At 36.4% G+C, this 21,760-nt stretch overlaps 1 protein-coding gene across 1 annotated transcript in view; it reads left to right on the forward strand.

Moving 5' to 3' along the window:
• LOC121729126 (SH3 and multiple ankyrin repeat domains protein 3) overlaps positions 1 to 21,760 on the forward strand; it is a 212,994-nt gene that overhangs the window by 34,335 nt on the left and 156,899 nt on the right. Inside the window, exon 2 of the mRNA XM_042117520.1 lies at positions 19,416 to 19,447. The gene's annotated coding sequence lies outside the window, so the exon portion shown is untranslated. The remainder of the gene's footprint in view (positions 1 to 19,415; positions 19,448 to 21,760) is intronic.

The raw sequence follows: 21,760 nt of genomic DNA on the forward strand, positions 1-21,760 counted from the left end.
CGGCCAAGTGTGTGTCAGGCCATGCGCAATATAGGGTTCCGTAGTACCGCTAGTTTTTTTACCGTACCGTTTACACCGTTTACACCGTGTTTTACACTGTACTAACAACATCATCTAAGTTACTTTTAAAGGAATTTGAACGAAAAGTTCATATATACTTCGCCGAATATATTTTTTTTATTTGATTGACTATTACTTAAGAGGATACACCAGGGGCTAGAGAAATGAAAAAAAAAGTACGTGTAATATCTATAGCTGTCTCCCTTACCTCAAGCCGCAGAACGCGATAGAGACGTCTGCAGAAAATCAACGATTCGTTATCCCCTGATTCCTTCTCCAAAACTTAACCGATTTAAGTACTTTTTCATTAAAGATTAAAGAAAGGCTTGAGCTGTGTTCCTATGCTTTTTTTTATAATCTAGCCAAATCTGTTTTCTAGGTGTTTGAACACAGCGGAAATCTGGCCATTTTTTGGGTTTTTGAACGTTCATAATATCTTATTAATAATTAAATTATGAAAAAAAAAGAAAACATAGGGACATTGTATTTGTGGCCGTAGATATTCAGGAAAAAAATTATAACTCTACTAGCATTATCCTGGGAGGAAACAAGGGACAACGTTTGCATGGAAAAAAGGGCGGTGTAGACTCATTTTAATAACTTATGAAGTCTTCTTAGCCGTGATAGTTTTCCTTTTAAATTCAGCACATTTCCTACTCACCCACAGGACATTGGACTTTAACAATTTTTCCACTTTAATTTATCAAGCCTCATACGGTCACCGGTGACCGAGACACAATAGAAATTCTATTGTGTCTCGTTTTTCCACGATCGACGGGTTAAAACTTAATATTTCACAAACCGATGCCTAAATCGGAAAATGATCTATGAATACTCATAATATTTTTAAAAAACCTACACCACCCCACACGATGGGGTGGACGCGAAAAAAAAGTCATCCCCGCTTGATGTGTAGGGAAGGAAAGGTACCATAAAAAATATTTTTTAAGACTTCATGTACCATTTTGTCGGCATCATTAATATTATGTGCATTCATCCAAATTATAGCTTTATATGTCCTATAGTCTCTGAGCAAAACCGCGTACAGACAGACAGACGGACAGACAGAAGGACAGACAGACGGAGAGACGGACGGACAGACCGAAACTATAAGGGTTCCTTGTTGACTACGGACTCCTAAAAAATGATTACTTATGTGCATTTATAACTGCTTGAATAATGAATAGTCAATACAAAAAGTATCTCAAATCCCAGTACTTACATGCGGCCCCTACAATTAGATTACTCTGTGGCACGGCATGCGGATCTTTATCTCTTTGCGGTCCCATACAAGTCCGGTATGTCTCTCTCAATGAGAAACCAAATATAATGCGATCAAGCCAATTAATAACCTACAATCATAGTGATTAAGTCTAATATCGAAGAAACGAAGTTTAATTTAATAGATTTGAATTCCGAATAAAACGAACTTTGTTTTTTTTATTGCAAAGATCCTTTGCTCTGGATCATAGGGGCACATACATAATATTTTTTAGAATTGAAGAGAAGTTTTCTTGGTAACTACATGTAACTGGTAGAATATTATAGCTTCAAAGATTATTTGGAATTAATTCCTAAATGTATGAATCATAGTTTATAAGTCATTAGTGCAACTCCTAAATGAGACCCAAAAATTGGCACCGCTGACGCTGTCGGGCCATGGTCATTGAGGAATAACTATAAAGTATAAACCAACATCAAACATGATTGTAAAACTATCAAAACTCCAAGCATGCACAATCGACAACGACCATAATCATAGAATACGACATTAGACGTTCGTAACCGCTTAATCCTTCATGGGACAAAGAGGCCACAGAACATTTTCAAACTCAACCAATTTGAATAGGTAAAGGTCGGATCAGTAGGCTCATTAAATAATCCGACATGTTGCACACGCCAATATAGACATAAACTTTGTCAAACATCGAACAAAACTTTTGTTTGCTGTCTGTGCAGGTGCTGCCTCTAGAGTCTAGCGTGAAAACATTGCAGTAATATATTACAATTGTGCACACTCATAAGTCATAACGCAGGTTGTGGTGTAGTAATAACCTGGTGCCGTATGATAACCACTCTATCGGCAACCACGGCTGCGGTTTCCGCTCATCTGTTACATCACGATCCCACGTTGCGTAAGCGATTATGTGCGCTTACCTTTGTGTGTAGGTTGCTTACTGCTTAGTTCTTGAAATGAAAACTATCTATGGGACCTATCAGAGACCTATCAGACAGAGAGCGGTCACGCGGTGAAGCGTTCAACCTTTCAGTTTTGCGTTCTATGTGTTGTATTACATAACACAGATACATATTAATATACTCACACATGACACAGAGGGCGTTCGGACCGCGTCAGAATTCCTCCTCTGTGACAGACCGCTCGAACGCAGAATGAGAACGCGGAACGCTTGACCGCTCTCGGTCTGATAGGTCCCTAAAATTCAAGTAATGTAAGCCACAATAGAGTAAGTGATACTAGGGTCGATCAAAAAGTAATGATAAGCGGGTATTTCTAAAGAAGATAAAAATCCAAAAAAAATGTTTTTCACTTCTTTAGTCCCTCACGACTTCCCAGCAAAAAAATTGTATAAATTGGACGTCATTTGTAGGAGCTACATTCATTTGAACTACCAACAGTCGGAGCGACAACCTGAAAATGGAGAAACACGAAGGGAGATGCGTCATCAAGCACTTCTGTTTGAAAAAAATATCTACCAAAGAGATACACGCTGATTTGGTGGAGACATTAGGGGACTCTGCTCCTCCATATTCTACGGTGGCACGGTGGTGCAAAGAGTTTAAGCTGGGTAGAAGATCACAGAAGATGAACATAGCGAGGGACGCCCAACTTCTTCCCTCACTGAGGAAAACATAAAAAAGTTGAAGAAATCGTACCAGCAGACCGAAAAGTAACTGTCAGACATTTAGCTGAGGACACAGGGATCTCATATGGCAGCATCCAAAGCATTTTGACCACTAAAATGAATATGAAAAAGGTATCTGCGCGTTGGGTACCGCAAATGTTAACGGACGCACAAGAGCAAAAAGAACAAAGCCGAAGTTGCGATGGCTGCCTTTCGAGAAGCAGGCTTCGAACTGGTCGAACACCCGCCCTATCCTCCAGATTTAGCCCCCAGCGACTTTAATTTTTTTCCTCGGCTCAAGGAACACCTCAGGGACAGGAAATTTGAGGATGATAGCGAGGTGATGGCTGCTGTAGAGGCATTTTGGGAGAGCTCCGATGAAGATTTTTTTAAAGGGTACCTATCTTAGGTTTAGAGAAACGTTGGACTAAATGTATCGACTTGTTAAGAGACTACGTAGAACAATAAATTAAATTTAAACTAGAATCGTTGTTTTATTATACTCGTTATCATTACTTTTTGATCGCCCCTCGTATACTCATTAACAATACTACTCGTAGTTATGTCGACACCCGTAACTCTGTTGCGCGTTGCGAAGAAAATCGTTTATCACAGGAACGACACGTTCTTGCGGTTAAAAAAGTGGCCTACGTCAAGTGTAAGTACTATACGTGGGAGAGCCATGCTTCGGCACGAATGGGCCGGCTCGACCGGAGAAATACCACGTTCTCACAGAATACCGACGTGAAACAGCGCTTGCGCTGTGTTTCGCCGAGTGAGTGAGTTTACCGGAGGCCCAATTCCCTTCCCTATCCTCCCCTATTCCCTTCCCTTCGCTACCCTTCCCTATTACCCTATTCCCTCCTAAAAGGCCGATAACGCACCTGCAGCTCTTCTGATGCTGCGAGTGTCCATGGGCAACGGAAGTTGCTTTCCATCAGGTGACCCGTTTGCTCGTTTGCCCCCTTATTTCATAAAAAAAAGAATTTTCGTACCATTCATCAAAATCTCTTCAGCAATTTAAGAGTAAAGAGGTAACGTATAGATACACTTTTGCATTTATTATTTTAAGGATACATCATACAAGACGCATATCTCATACAAACGAATTATAAAAGCCAGATATTTAACAGGCCGCTTCTACAGTAAAAGTACTGTGTGATTGTTAGCCAGTTAATCACTAGGCTACACGGCTATTACAGTTGGACTTTTCTCTGACCTTTCAATACTATGTTGACCTTGCGATTAAGCGCTATGTTTTAATTTGTAGTTTTTACATTTTACCGTGGGATATTAATGGTTTGGCTTTAAAGACATGACTAATGAGTATGGTTTCTCTCTTTTGAGACTATTAACTTATACCTGTAGCTCTACCATAAGTTTAAAGCTATTAAGTATTTATCGATACCCGATACCGACTACGTAAATATTTAGTATGGCAAACTTTCTCCTCTAGTGGTTACTTGCGGAACTAAAATCGCCATATTAAATATTTACGTAGTCGGTATCGAGTATCGATAAATACTATAACTTTAAACTCAAGGTAGAGCTACTGGCCATAAAAAATGCGTAATAAATTCCAAGTGCGTAGCGAGTGAGGTGAGGCATAATAGACCAATAACGACTCCATTGTCGAGTCCTCTCTCTGTCGTGACTCGTGATGGACCAACTAGCATCACATTTCTGCATCGCGCTAACGAATTTTCCTAAGTACGACAGCAGGCCATAATAACACCTTCCGAGTCGCAAGACAGTGCCGAGCACCAGCACTAGCTCACTGGAACTAGCTCACCGCCAATTTGATTGGCCGAGAGCCACTGCCTCGCTAGTCAATAGGTGTAATCAAGCCCTAAGACAGTTGAAATCAATACAGTGCAGTGGGCCTAATCGAGCATCACGCCTTGTCGGAAGGTCTTGCTTTGTAGCTCTCAAGCTATCTTATAGCCTTATAAGACACCCAATAATGAGGATCCAGGATCCAGACTCCAGTACAGTAGTCCGGTTCAACGTCCACTAATTATCCCATTGTGCAGATCGCAAGTCACCGCGATGGTATCGGTCTAACGGACCGCGCGATACCGGTTGCGTAACTTTTGTTTGTGACTTTTCCGAATTACACTTAAATTACGCTGTTAATTCTTGCTGCTTACCAGTACTTAGTCTTAGACTAGTGCTCAGAGGGTTATGCAGAAACGCAGCTAAGAATTCATAGCATATCAAACATACGGAAAGAGATCTGAGAATGGCAGAGGTTATAAAAGTGATTTTGGTTCAAGCTACGAATACATAGCTGTCGACAGACTTCCAACCAAACACAGTGCATACTGCGTACTTTTCTTGTTTTGTCTTTGAATAAACACAAAAAACTTGGTACTTAAGAAAATAGTAGAACGCTAAAATAGCTTTATGCAACCAAACTTGGGGCATTTATTATGTGCCAAAACAAAACGATTCCTGTCCATATAAAGCTGAATGTAATTCTTAAGTAATTGTACATAATTAACGGTATTTTGTACCGCGGACGCCGCGCGCCGGGCGCGGGGCAAAAACTAGCAGACCCAGCACGTCGCTTGTTGTGCTCAGGTTAACTTTTTAAGAAAATTTAGGAATGTTGTTTTTTCTAGAGAAACAGTTACTAAATAAAAATAAACCCAAGATATAATAATGTCTGTCATGGTGTGGATGTACCTACAAATTACAATTCGCGTCGATGTTACGAAAAAGTTCGGCCGATGTTACGAAAAACTGGCATATATATTTAAACAAAAATTTTAGGTATTAAGCAAAATCATGCATAAGATACTTCAAAATACCGTTAGAAATTAAAAATAAAGTGATCATTACCGGGCTACACACGCCAAGTACACTACTGAATAGAACAATGTTGGAGCTCGCACAACCAAAACAGGAGAGCCTCCCTATCTGCCCTACCCGGAGAACCTTTGAGAAAGTAATGACGCCGCTCAGACAAAGGGCCCTCCCTTCGCCCTCGTGAGGGCGACGAATTGTTTGAAGTGCACGGATTTTTGAACAAATACCTCCAGCGAAAGTAGTACCTAATTTGTGTGTTCAGCCATCATATTTGCACACGTTATTGTTCGGGTTTGGTGTGTTAAGTGATACCTTTTAAGCGATTAAAAACAACCCCAACAGATTAGAATTCATCGAGTGTAATTATGCAATTTAAGCCTACGCTTAAATTTATTCGTGGATAGTATATGTCTCTTTTTGAAGGTGTGGACTGTGGAATTTTAGGATTTTTATCGAAATTTTGAATTTTAAATTCGTAATTCACCTGAAGCGTTTATTAAAATAACATTATCAATAAAATATGCTTATTTTAAGTTTGAACACGATCTGAAAACTTTCAGCCGATTCAAGGTAAAATAGCGCTCACAGTAGTCACTCCAGCACAGGAGTGCGGTCCTCGAGCCGAGTGGTCTCGGAGGCCGCACCTCCACTCAGACGTCCCTAATGCAATACACGCATTGTGAAGAATCATATGTATGAATTTAAGAAAGGGATTTTAGAGAAAATTTGCTTTCTTATATTCGACTGAGAAAAATGCGGAATCTGGACGTTTTTCGTAAGCAAGTCTTTACTTTTTATTAGTCTTACTTTTCCTTTATATTTTTGGTTTTATTCGTCAATACTGTCTCCACGTATTCTCACAATTGAAACGATGACAGCAGATGTCACATGGATGATATACCAAATGAAATAATATGATCTATTGCAGTAGCTTTTTTGTGGAACCATGTTTTTGACACGGTTTCATTTCTATAGTATCGTATTTCGACGGAAAAAGATTCATAACAGTTAAAATCTATTAATTAAAATGAAATCTCTCACTTAAAGCTCCTATATTTGAGCATTAATTAGGTGCGTATTAATTCCTTGCTAAGCACTTGCCATCACGTTATTCGCCGCTCGTTCAGCCTGTCGTACGGTACCCGTCAATCAATGAAGTCAACCATAACTAAGTAGCAACGCAAAAACTCGCGGGAACAAGTGACAAGTTACAGGCGCAAAACGGTGGAAAGATTGTTTTTACAGCTTGCTAGCAGTTTTATATTTTTTAAAAGCCTGGAATAAGAGCTAATGAGGGAGTTCGTGAAATAAATGTTTTAGCTAACCTAACAGACCCTATAATTAAGATAACCACGTATTTCAGGGACTTATCTACTCAGCGTATCTCAAACCAAACTTTATTATTAAAATTGATTCAGCGGTTTATATAAATCAAATCAAATCAAATCATTTATTCACATAATGTAGTTTATAAAGGTGTTATCTTATGTCTAGTTTGTGCTTACATTATACCATTAAAATGGTGTGTGAAACTTAACATTTTAATAATAGTAATTAATTCAACGTTAACTCATTTACATGCTTTCAAGTCTAAATATATAAGAATAATTTAATCATAATAGAAATAACAATTTGTCAGGTAAAAATAATAAAGTATAGAGTCAATCAAATAATCTTAAAATAAAAAACAATAAATAACAATTCATAAGTAAAAGCAAGTCATAAAAAAACAATTCATAATCACAGGTAAACAGACTGGCAATAGTAAACCGACATAGACAAGTTTACATATTTTGTAATATTAGTTAGTATGTATACAGTGCTGCAGTGTGTTATAAAACCTTCCTGCCAATTTTTTTCCAGATATCATTAGCTGAGAGTTCATTTAACCAAAAAAAAATTGGGTATTATTTTTAATGACATATCTATTTTAATTTTTAACCCATTTAAAATCGTTGCAGAACGGTCACTTGCGGCGGTGGGTATGAGCGGTGGTGACGCGGGGGCACGTCACGCGCGGGCGACTTGTAGTATCCATTAATTGTAGTGTTTTTAATTATAAAAGAATAAATAGGTTTTTTATATTTTTAACAAGGATCAATATATCAAAATTTGGCATGAAGGTTTAATTGCACCCTGTATAATGATTATAATTTATAAGTTTAGTTATACAAAAATTCCAAGCCCGGTGTTTCTTGTAACTTACGGCACACAATGTGTCGGTCAGCCGGCCACAAGACAGTTAGCACTACGAGCTGATGAAGTATTTACCTAGTTCACTTGTAAGTTGTACTCCATACAACTGTTACAAACTCTAATAATTTGTACTACCTGCAACTTTGGACTTGTCATTATACTCTAACTCAAATATGTAACTAAAAATACTTGCATCTAAAGTCCAAACGGCGAGTAAAGACAGAATTCTTTAAAAAGTGTCAAGAGTTGTATGAAATTATTCTGTTCTGTGCCTATTTCTATTTTGTAATTTGCCTGAAGAAACAGCTAGACCGGTTATAAGTGTTCTATCCTATACTTAGGTCTGAGAATCGGCCAACATCTATTTATAACAAACTTCCAAAAAAGGAGGAGGTTATTTTTCCTCAAAACAACGTATACGTAGCAAACAACCCGACTGACCCGAGTCCCGACTAGGGTTGCCAACTCTCGAAAGGGCCAACCCGGGAGAATTGTAGGGGGGGGGGGGGATTGAGAAAGAACATAGACTCAGGACAATTTCAATTTCGTAAGGTAGTCGTTAGTAAGCCCAGAGTTAATCCAAGCGAATTTCTTCGAACAGATTTAAATAGGATTGTCCAATCCAACTTCATCTTACAATTTTTCACTAAGTCAGTTATAAATTATGCAATAATTATCAGTTTTTGAAAAACCGGAGAAATTATCGTTCTCCGGGAGGACGGGAGGTTAAGCATTATTACCGGAGTCTCCTGGGCAATCCGGGAGGGTTGGGAACCCTAGTCCCGACGCACAATCTGGATTCCTAAATCGCGCTATCGAGGTATATCAGACGTGTCACGTGACACAGGCAAAGTTTCCATGACAAAGTCTGAAATAATAACAGTGAAATCAAGTCCGCAGAATCGCTGTTTTACGCACAGGGTGTAATAAAACTAAGTGATAACTGATAATCCTTTAGGGTGTGTACTTTCACAGTTAACTTTATAAAAGGGACACATACACACCCTAAATATCCGTCATATGGCAGAACAATGTAGACCGGATCAGCTAGCACAAGAAGTATTGATATGTATCGATCAAGATGTGTGGTGGAGCAATGTTCCGCCATTACAGTCCGCGTCCGCGCTCGCACCGCGGCACCGTGCACAATCGTTAATACACTTCCTTGGTCCTTAGGGACCATCCATAAAGTACTATCAGAGAATTTGATTCATAGGCAGATACACGCGTAATTTGGTCGCGTTATGTCAAACCCAGCCCAGTAGCCCTAGCACGGCCGCCAGTAGAAATGTGAAAGTATGGACAAACTGTGGAGATAAACTTAAGGTAGCGTTCCGATATTTTTTCGTTCCCAAAAATTCAAGTAATATTCTACTCTATGACATATACTATAGTCTGTCATAAAGTGGCATTTTAATTGAATTTTTGTCGGTCGCGATTGGCCGCGGTAAAGATCGGAACGGCATCTTTAGTTTATGTCCACAGTTTGTCTATACTTTCGCATTTCTACTGGTGGCCGTGCTAAAGATACTGGTCACAGCTGTTGAATTGACATATCCTGACCCTTCCCTAGTGTGAACTGTGACGTGTCTATGAAATTTCACATCAAAAGTTAAAACTACCTTAATATTTGATTTTTCGCGATTCAATTTATTGAATTTGAAATGACGTGATGTCACTAAACTTAGAAGTTATGACCCCCACTACTTGTCACGTCATGTGTCACACTCGTCGACCCCATTCCCCCCCTTTAGGTGTGACATACTTTATGGATAGCCCCTTCCATCTTGAGAGTAAGAGCTGGCGCCTGGCGCGCACTACGACTTTTTGCCGCGCGATTATTTTACCGACCGGCAAAAATTCAAATAAAATGTCACTTTATGACATAGGCTATAGGTTTCATTTTGCTCTACGCTACTGAAAAGCAGCGGCGACATGGGTTGCTAGACCAATGTCGGTAGAAAATGAAAGCTATAGCCTATGTCATAAAGTGACATTTTATTTGATTTTTTTTCGGTCAGTAAAATAATCGCGCGACTAACGGCCGTTCCCAATATTTGATCTATCTCTGGTTTTGCCCTACTAGAGATAGAAATAGCTCACATTAGACATTAGAGACATATATTTTATGTCAATTGTGAGCTATTCCTATCTCTAGTAGGGCAAAACCAGAGATAGATCAAATATTGGGAACGGCCGTAAAAGTCGTAGTGCGCGCCAGCTCTTAACACGTTCGCTGCGTTATAAGGCTTAAACGCCCGATGCATGTACGCGAGCTCTGTGCGGAGGCGAGAAACGGTGAACTTCCCCTGGTGCGGGGGCTGTATAATGAGTATTTTTGTATGTTAAAAGGAGACAAGTATAGGTTTAAGTTTAGGACTTTAAGGGCTACTCTATAAAGCATTAAAATCATGCTAAGGTATTTCGACCTGATAACGCACTGATTGATATTTTTTCCATTCCTTGCGGGTAACGGGTCGAAAGACCGGTTATAGATCACAGGGTCGATCCACCCCTTTCCGCACTGGTATAGGTAATTGAATTGTTTACTTCATATTAGTGTTGTAACGTAATTATCGGGAGTGGTACGGTAGTGCATTTACACAGTCATTTGTTTACGTTTTGAGATATTTTATTGGTCTTAAATCATTAATAATACCTCGGCCAAATAAACAATGTAGAAAAATACTTGAATAATTGTTTCAGCAAGGAAGAAATCGTGAAAGTGAACGTTCTGATATAGATTATTTGAAAAATGACAAAGAAAAATAAGTCACAGCAAAATCCTATTTTTATTTTTTGTTTCTTCAATAAATGATATTAAAACAATATGTCGATAACTTATTTCCCATCACTAAAACTCCCTTAAATAAACCTACAATCCAGTGCGGTATCGGGTTACAAGACCTTATATATATTTTTGCATGTATCTCTCAAGTAAATAGTAGGAATCCAGGGCGAAGCCAGCACCATGAACACTAACTCTTCTACGATCGATATTGATCGATGGATTTCCAAATTTTTAAGTTTTCGCATAGTTACAGTCATTAATATCGGTCGATACCTTACTGGGTCAATAAGCCCTATACCGCAGCGGCGGAGAGTTTAAGTATAAGGCGAATCGGCCTGAAAACGCACCATATAAAACACCGTCTCTTTTAGTCCCGCAGCGAAGGTGTTAAACAATTATTGTAGATCTATTTTTGCCAACGGCTTCATAAATACATACGGAAATTATGCTTCTATTGTTTTTTAAATGGAGCCTTAACTACTGTCAAAATTAAATTTTATCAAAAATAGTTTTTATTCAAAATATATTAGAATTATTATGATGCCTAGATCTCTGAGTACTTTATTATATTTTTTCAATGCCACCCTCTATTTTAAATTTAAAATATGACATTGTATTTTTTTTATAAAAGCTTACAATTTCTTAATTGTATACAATTCAACTTTACAAATCGCAAATGAGATACTATGAAAGGGTCCCCAGCTTTTAAGCCAGAGCTTTAATAATGAAGGTCTAACTTTAATCTAGTAATAGCTTTTCATATCAATATTGTGAAAGCTTATAGTATAAAGCCTTAAAGCATTTTCGTAAATTGACATTTTATTTTGTACTAAAATAATGAAATTGTATGCAAGTTTCTTGGGAGCTTTTAAGCTACTAAAGGAGGTTATTATGTTCTCTATTTAACGTCAGTCAGTATAAGTGTTGACCTTTTTAAAGTTTAAACCTCCGACATAAGAGAGGTGTTGTAAGTTTGACGTGTTTGTCTGTCTGCGTGTCCTTAGAAAAAAAACTCATAATCATCAGCCCACTCAGTGCTGGGAAGTATAGGTTTATCTAGCTTTTCGTTACGAAAAAACCTAACAACATGATAAGAATAAGAACGAGAATCGGACTATAGCTCTATATGTGAATAAGTATCGTTAGACTCTAAATAATTAAATATATAAATATAAATACTGTACATAAAACAGTCGATTAAGTTTCTAGCCCAGCCTAGTGTTAGGCAGTTAGGCTATATTACGTCATTATGTATTTTTCCTGTCACAGAACCCGCCGTCGCTTTGAAGCTATTTCGAAAGTAAGGACGAGTCTCTAGGTACTTTGCACAATAAAATATGAATTATTCCGTCTTCCATAATCTTAATTTCAGATTTAGTTTTTAATTTCCTTAAAACATATTATTTTTTAATAATTTAGACTGATTTATAATTATTAAAGATTCTTAAACATAACTCGTATGATACAAGACAGTTATTTTTATCAACTTTACGTGTTCACCATTTCGAGTCCAGTTAGTTCTTATATGCAAGACTCGAAGATAATAATAGCTAAGACCCAGGACCCTTTTGAGGCACTTGTGTTGGAGTCCGAGTATGGCCTGTCCTTACTGCAGTATTGTAACATTTTGAACCGGTTTTACCGCCCGGGGAACCCCCTATCACAATATAAATATATACAGTAGAGCAAGTTAAGTATTCGCGTTAATTTCGAAGATCATATATATATATATAAGTACAGCTGTATTGTTGCTCTACTAATTATAATAATAACTCAAAAACTTATCTGAAGGGTAGTATAAAGATATTCTACTAATTCAGGACTCTTCTGTAGCAGCAATGCATTGTTGCTCTACTGTATGTATGTCTACTGTGGCCCTTTAGAGCAATTTGCAATTTTCCAAAGCACCACGCGTCCCGCGGGCGACGATTATGCCGAAGATTGTGTGCCTAAGTGCTCTTAATATTCACAGGTACTATATCTTAAAATGTTTAGAAATCCATACTAATATAATAAATGCAAAGTATGTCTGTTACCTCTTTGCGCTGAAACCTATATTATCTTCCAACTATTATGTTCATTGATTCTTACTAATTATCCGTACTTCCAGACTTATATTATAAATGCGAAAGTGTATCTGTCTGTCTGTTATCTCTGCACGCCCTAACCGCTGAACCGATTTTGCTAAAATTTTGTATGGAGATACTTTGAGCCCCGAGAAAGGACGTAAGATAATTTTACTAATTATTCTGTTGGCTCTTCACGCTGAACTGATTTGGATGAAATGAGAACGCAAGTAACACTCGAAATCAAGAACTTTATCACGACATAATATAATTTAACAACAAAAACACATTTGGTAAAAACTCTTTGACAAATTAATTTTCAATTGAATTTCGTGCAAAAAAGTCAATTATCCGCAAGTTTTCTTGAATGCTAACAAAAACCGCTAACAGTACCGCGCTCCCGATACACATAAACAGTCATCCGGCCTTTGATCATACTCACAACGCACTTGCAATGCCTCTAGTGAAGCACACAAAAAATAGCGTAGCCGGTAGCACAGAGACCACGTGTCAGAAGTGCAACTTCTGTCCAAAATCGTCACGGCGGCGTCGTCTTATTAATATTTTTTTGCAAAAAACATATTGTTTTGGCTGCACACAAAAATAATACCATGTGTTCAATATTCATCTTGTACAATATATTATATTAACGGCCAATCACTATGATCTATCAGTATTCAGTGGCGTGGCCTGCGCCCCGCTTACTCCCCACACACCCCAGTCCTCGCCCCACCAAAGAGACCTGAAAATTTAACATTATCCCATCTTCTTCCATTTCTGCCGAGCAATCGTTGTGCGAGGCCTTATAATCCATAGGACCATAAAAGCCCCAGGCTTATTTCGTTATATAGAGTCTATTCTATATAATATACTTATTGTATATATTCTTTATATCTATACTAATCTCAGGAACTACTAGTCCAATTTAAAAAAAATCTTTCAGTGTTAGATAGGCCATTTATCGTGAAAGGCTATAGGCTATATTTTATCACGCTAAGGCTATAAGCTATATTTTATCACGCGAGGACGAGGAAATAGAGGAAAATGTGGAAAAAACGGGAGAAATTATTTGAAATTGCTTATCTCACGAACTACTTGAGAAATTCTTCTGTTATTTGGCAAAGATAAGAAGTAGACCACGTGAAGGATTATCGGCTATTTTTTTGTAGAATAATTTGTCTGTGAAATATCTAATTTACGCGGGCAAAGCCGCGCGCCGCGCGGAACGTCTAGTTTGCTATCTTTTTATAGCTGTACCTTCTCAGCACCTCAAAGTCCCCTCCTTTTACTAAGTTTTATTCTTTCGCTTGTGTACGCAAATATCGCATGTGGGAACAGGATAGCGACTTCGTGAAAACAAGAAAAGTACAGCAAGGCGGTTTTTTTTTCATTTACATTAATTATTGCCTTTCTTTACACCAAGACTTATTTTTTTATTGTTAATTATAAACTTTTTGTAACCACCATTACCAAGATCAAACAAAGACTTCAACAAACTTAGTATATTTACACAGATAATACCCACCCTTATAATCCATTGTATAAAGGTGATATTCGCGTACATGTGGTATCGAGCTTTTAAGCACGTGCTAGGACAAAGGGTTGAGGGCGGGCAAAGTGGACGCTGATGTAAGATTGCCCAGCAACAGGATCGTCATCATCATTCATCAGTCTATAATAGCTTAGGACGATTTGCACATTTTTGTAACGGGCGTTGACCCATCACACATTCCTACCATAGCTGTATCTCCTGTCGCCAGGGTCGAAGCGGTACCCAACCACGAAAACCCTTTGATATGATCTTACCGAGAGATATGCTTAAACTGTCTTGAAACCTGTAAGAAAATAGGAGGAGTAGGAAGAACAACCTGCACATGTCAAAGTCACGAAGTCTAGTCTATATAAACCAAGTCTCTCTAAGGGCTATACTCAATCTATTATATACTTTGTAGTTTGTAAATAGTGAATATAATATTATAAATACTTTGTAGTCCGCGATAAAAACTATCTATTGCCTATTGAATGTTGTTCAGTAAAAAACTTTACTACGCCATAAGCACGGCCAACCTCTCTGAACCTCCTTTGACAAAAAATATATTACCAAGTGGACACAATATGTCTGAACTTTTTGTTATCAAGTAAGTAGTCTCGATAATATATATTATAAGGCTGATAAGAAAAATGTAGAAAAACTTGAAAAATAATTATAGAAGGATCATACTAAAGTTATATATGCAAAATGTTGAATTTCAAGAAATTTAAATTAGGAAAGTTTAAAATCTAGATGAAAATATGGTATCCCATCAAAAACATTCTGTAAAAAAACCAAGTCTCGCAACTCATTTTTTATACCGTAAAAATTTATGAGATCCATGCAATACCAAGTCGGTTAATTTATTCAGTCCCTACCTAGGGGACCTTGTGTCTCAAGTTAGTACGTAAGTTATTATCATATCAATATTAAAAATCTTTTACATTTTAAATAAATAGATCGACTTGGACATCGCATGAAAACACAATGTATGTTACAATTTATAGATAATTATTATAATAATAAGTATTAGATTGTTTAGTCTATTGCGCCCCATGCGAATGATGCACCTGCCCGTACAGCGTTATACTAAATCTAATTATGCGATGTCCAAGTCGATCTATTTATTTTAAACGTAAAAGATTTTTAATATTGATATGATAATAACTTACGTACTAACTTGAGACAGAAGGTCCCCTAGGTAGAGACTGAATAAATTAACCGACTTGGTATTGCATGGATCTCATAAATTTTTACGGTATAAAAAATGAGTTGCGAGACTTGGTTTTTTTACAGGATGTTTTTGATGGGATCTCACTTCTTTTTGTAGGGTCAAAGGAGAAAAGTAGTTCTCCTTTTTGGTACCTTTTACTACTATAAAAAAACGTCAGGTTTCCGAAGGAGGTTTACAAGAATATTCGTATTTTACGCGATTTTTGAATTCCACGCGACTGAAGCCGCGGGCAAAATCTAGTGCTTCATATATATAGATACCTATCTACGACTATTACTCCTTCGAATATAAATACGTACGGAAATATCGATGGTACCGGTACAATGATTCATAAATTGCAAGTAATGTAACTTTGTAATCTTATACATGTTATATATGGGATTACAAAGTTGTTACCGAAGTTAGAGAAAGAAGAAAAAAACTGGACAGTAATTATGAAAAGTTTATTAGGTTTTCCCTTAATTAAGACACTAAACACTAGCTAGATATCTCTCTTCCGACGATAAACTGGAGATATTGATGGTACGGGTACAATGATTCATAAACCGCAAATGTAACTTTGTAATCCTATAAATTTATATGGGATTACAAAGTTATTTACGAAGTTAGTGTATCTAGAAAACTGGACAGAAATTTTGAAATATTTGAATTTTCCCTTGATTTAGACACTAAACACTAATTATATTCTAAGTTTGAAGGTTCTATGTCTGCTAGAAGTGCCTTAGACTTTTGGTTCAGTCAGTGACAAAATTAAGAAACTTTAACAAGCTACAGCTCTTAAACTACTTGTTCAAATTGAATAAATTTTTAAATATACCGTGTTTATACAATGCTTGCTTAACAACTGAAAATTCAGGCTTGTTGGTTTATCCACAATGAAGTTATAGGGGGTCAAAAAGAGCCTGAATTGGTTCGAGAAAAGGATGGTACGGCCGTGCCGCTTTTTTGCTAGACTCGGCGAGGGCACTGCCGTGCCCCCAGATACGTATTACCTACATTTATTTTTATGAGTGATTTTTCGCTTTCAAAATTCGCTTATTTGGGTATGCAACTAGATCATTGAAGGACATACGGACAGCCGACAGACAGATGGGTTAAGGATAAGGGTTTTTTTTGCAAAGGATTTTATATTTAGAATTTTTTGTCAACTCATAGCAATAGGTTTTAATAGCTTGCTACAAAAAAATGTATCATATGTTTTTGGTTGTGTAGTTACTTATCTTAATGAGTGTTTTATATTTTATGTTATTTTGTAGTACCACTATTACAGAAATATTGAGATTATTGTAATTTAGAATTTCTTTTATGAGCGTACTAATATAATACTATAACTTTTAGTACTTACCAACATCTAACTAAGATTTACAGTATCAATTGGCTGATATAAAATTAATTATTATAATAACAATTATTATTAAATAGATACTCTATCTACAATTGTGTAAAATAGAAAACACCTATTTTTATTGTCCACTAACCGTTATTATGAACATAAATCTGCTTTGTTTGCGACAAATATTGGTCCGAAGTTTTAACGAAGTCAGCAGTTTGGTTAAATCATATTTTTCATCCACTGCGGTATATTATTTTTATTGACAGCATAGATTTAATCCTTCGATCGCGGATTCTTGGAAATGCTATTGTATTCTATTGTTGTCGCGATCACCGGTGCTCTTATGGGGCTTGATTCTTGAAATTGATTTAATTCTATGATTGACAGTATATCCATACTAATATTATAAATGCGAAAGTGTGTCTGTCTGTCTGTTACTTCTTCACGCCCAAACCGCTGAACCAATTTTGCTGAAATTTGGTATGGAGATAATTTGAGTCCCGGGAAAGGACATAGGATACTTTTTATCCCGGAAAAATGCACAGCATCCAACAGAGTTGCGGGCATTATCTAGTAATATATAATGTAGAGACTGGTCTTCATGTCATTTGTATAACAAAAAGGGATGTATCATTTTAGCACTGTAAGTCCTGAAGTAGCGCCTAAAGTAATGCAATTTTTACGCCTTTTTTTTAAATAAAAAAATGACATTTAATTCCTACTATTCACACTGCGACACGGAATTTAATAAGCCTTTAATATATAAAAGCAGTATTATTGAGTAGGCAATCCATATGCATGAAGCTAAGCCATAAATATCATTCATCTTCAGAATTGAAAATTCTATGAGAAGAGCGTCATTCTTCATTTGATTACTATATTCTATAAACAAGTTTAATAAAATTTTATTAAAAATGGTGGATTATTAAATAAAGAGATATTAAAAAAGAAAGAGAAGTGAGAACAACTTAACGCTATTTAATTTAGACAAACAAACAGTTATTTTGCTTTGCCTGTGTTTAATCTTGACTAAACAACTTTACCGCCTACTGGAGGAGTTTTTACTGCAATGCAATAGTACACACATATAATAACTCTCACACTGATGTCAGTAGCATTCTGTAGATTCTGACACGGGAATCGAACCCACGAACTCCAAGTCAAAAGCCAAAATCTAAACCACTGGACCACTGAGCTGACTGAGACAACCTCCATAACTACAGTTTCTACAATAAGCTAGCTAATTAATTATTCATTTAATTAACTTTTGGACATAAAATGTATGGAGCTTACGGCACAATCTTAATCAAGTTAAAGTAATCATTAAATCCTTGGGTGTTAACAAACAAACATTAGCATTATTAGTGCATCTAGTATATTCCACTGGCATCTTCCCACTTCTGATGAATAATATGGATTATATCAGTGCAATAATAGCCGGACGTGGCCCCGCATTTATAATCCGCTATGCACAGCGCTTACAGATCACAAGATACTAAGCGGGCTCTACACTACCGAGAACAATCGCGAATTTTGTTCGCGTTCGCTAATCCTTGGGCATACGTCGCAAAAATCAAGAATATTGGTAAAACCCCACGCAACGAAACAATTACTACGAATTTCATTCGCGTTCGCTAATCCATTTGCATGCATTGGAAAAGTTAAAAAAAAACTGGTAAAACCCTGGGACTGCGCACCAGAATCATGGGGTTTGGGGTCCTCTTTGAGTACCCCTAAAGTTGTTACTATGCTTCCCCAGCCATGATTACTTGTTACTTTTATAACTGACAAATCATAATTGAGTTGTTACGATAGAAATGATGAGAAAATAAAACCGCGCTGTAATAACGTTATCAAATCGAGAGAGTGCCAGAAACCTTGCCTTTTCTTCGCTTCACCGTGATTAAGGCGCTGTGTTGTTGCAACTACGTAAAATGGGTTTTTTAAAACACGTTTTTAGTAAAGGAAATGTCATTATTTAAGTAAGTATAAAATAAGTACCGTTTTAAAATTGAGAAAATTTCCTATACGCAAAGGTATATCAGTACACAATTTGAAAAATTCTGCTCGATAGAAAAAAATCTCAAAGATGACTGTTATAACGCTGATTTTCATAATTAAATCATTTTATGGATAAATTACACACTTTCTAGAAAAAACAAAAAATGTCGTATATGTGTCGTAACCTAACGTAAACGATTTGATATATTTGATTTGTGTAATACTAAAAACAAAAGGTTTTTACTCCTATTTTCTATTATCAAGGCACGCGGCTAGCGCGTAACAGCCACTGTACAAGGCGCGCTGATATGAATGTTATTTTAAAGTCCTTAACGTCGATATTCGTACTGACAGACATCGACCTGCTAATTTAAGGGACTACTGGACCTTAAGTAAAAACCAAAAAATAAAAGGAATCACGTGAAAATTTAAATTTCACATTTCACGCCCTTCACGGGCTTTATCGTTAGTATAGAACTCGCATAAGAACTAACCAAGCTAAGAACTAACCAACTAATATTATTACAGGTGACTTCGGGGTGCGCGGGCGGCTGAAAGATGTAAGCTAATTATTTTTATTAGTTATTAAGTAGTAGTCTATATTCTCCTCGCGTAAGGAGGACAATGAAATATCAAAATTAGCACATTCTAATATGTATGTTTTATTAATATACTGTCTAATACTGTCTTAAGTCGATTATACAGTAATTATTAAAGTGTATTCGATCAAAGCTCAGCCTTATTTGATTAAAAATGGATCTGGGTATTCTTTCTTTAACCAAATTAGGCTGAGTATAGGTTTGTAACAGACTGCACTAAAAAAATAGAAGAAAATATGTACTGGTTTATTTAATCCTTCGATCGTGGATTCTTGGAAATCTATTGTTATTCTATTATGACTCGCTCACCGGCGAGCTTATGGGGCTTGATGGGTTGAAAAGCAATTGAAAGGAAGCTAAATTGTTACTTTGCGATAAGCTTTTATGACGTCAAGAGTACGAAACCCTAATGTAAGGGGTGTAGAGCAATTACAGAATATTTAGTGCTTTCGTTTAGAGCTCTTTAGTTTAGAAGTTTCGTAAATTTCAGACCGGGTGATACAATAGCATTTAATTAAAGAAATATAAAGCATTCTAAGATACCATTGCTGAATATCTTAATTCATTTTATGTGTTGCTTATTTTGCTCGTGGAATTTCTACATAATATATAATATTAAAAATTCTTCATTTACATGTAAACATAAAGTAACTACATTTTTTAACTATTTGCATTTTTTGTATAATATTTTTTATATAAAAATTAAAAAGAGTATACCTAAGTATAGTATCAACAAAATAGTTCGAATTACTAGATATTATTTAGTAGTCTGATAGTGGTAAATGATAAAATGATAACGAACTACACTTATCATTATTAGTTTATAGAGGTTTTAAAGCTAATTTATTTTCACCTATGCCATTATATATTGTTATGATAGGAAAACAAAAAAATACCTAAAAAAACTTTGTAGAGGTCGCGTGATCTATAACTAGATCTTTCTTTGAAGATAGTTTCATCTTCACTTGACATACCAGTTCAATGCCAAGTGACCGCCAGTATCGTCTTAACTTTGTGAGAACCCTTTAACTTTTAAGTGGACTCGATTGTGTCACTATGGTGTTGGACCGACTTAGGAAGGCTAGCTATAACTTCAAAAAAACATACAGCCGACTGCAATATAAGTTCCTTCTTATTTGAAGTCGGTTAAAAATGTTATGTAACATAATGTAATGTTATGTATTTTTTTGTAATTTCTTTGTAAGTATATTACTTGTTTGTCTAGCAAATAAAAAAAATGTATTCCGAGAAGTTCTCGTTCGCTTTCTCGGGGCATCCTTGCAAAATGAAAATAAACGTCGAGAAAGCCCGAGTATATGATATGTTGTCCTTTTCTCGTTATTTTAATCCTTTTCAATTGTTAAATTAGTTATAACTTATGACGATGAATGCCTTAAAAGGATTTTGCTAGTTTTAAAGCTATCTCCAAGTAATTGATATCTATTTAGAAAAACTTTAGTAACTGGATATTACTGAAGAAATGAATCTGAGTTTAAAAGAAAACTTTTAACGGCTTGGAGTAAAAGAAAATATTTAGTTCGTCCTCAGCTCCTACCAATGAAAACTTGGATTTTATATTATCGAACGTATTTAATATACTTTGTCTAGCAAGGAACTATGCGCTAAATTGCATAAGAACTGGCGTACGATGAAACGTTTTTCAGCGCCGTTCGGCCATACACATAATATTATGTGTAGGTAATTTAAATCCATATTATACTGGTAATTTCTTTGTTGACATTTTGATGCAATTATATTTTCCTAGTGCAAAAGGCAAGTTTTGAATGCTTTGCTGAGCAGGAGTGGAATACTTCCATACTAATATTATAAATGTGAAAGTGTGTCTGTCTGTTACCTCTTCACGCTGAAACCGCTGAACCGATTTTGCTGGGCATGGAGATACTTTGAGTCCCGGAAAAGGACATTTTGTTCTGGAAAAATGTACGGTTCCCGCGCGATAAACGAGTTTTAGCGCAACGGAGTTGCGGGTATCATATTATAGTTTTACTATGCATACATAAAATGTCAACGGAAGATGAAATGATCCCAAAGATGTGAGTTATTGTGGGAATATATTATGCGTGAGGGGAAAAACTTCCGAGTTTCGACCAAGTGAAGTGGTGTGCTCGGTATGCCGCTATAATAATTATTATTGAACATTTAAATACCGCCGCAGTTAGAAAACTTCGATAGCGCGATGCAGTTGTGGCGCTAGTAAAACAAAATAATTATTTCAATAATAATTTTACCCTTTTTAGTTACCTATGAGACCAC

The sequence above is a fragment of the Aricia agestis genome, chromosome 7, assembly GCF_905147365.1.
Source record: "Aricia agestis chromosome 7, ilAriAges1.1, whole genome shotgun sequence".
In the NCBI taxonomy this organism is placed as follows: domain Eukaryota; kingdom Metazoa; phylum Arthropoda; class Insecta; order Lepidoptera; family Lycaenidae; genus Aricia; species Aricia agestis.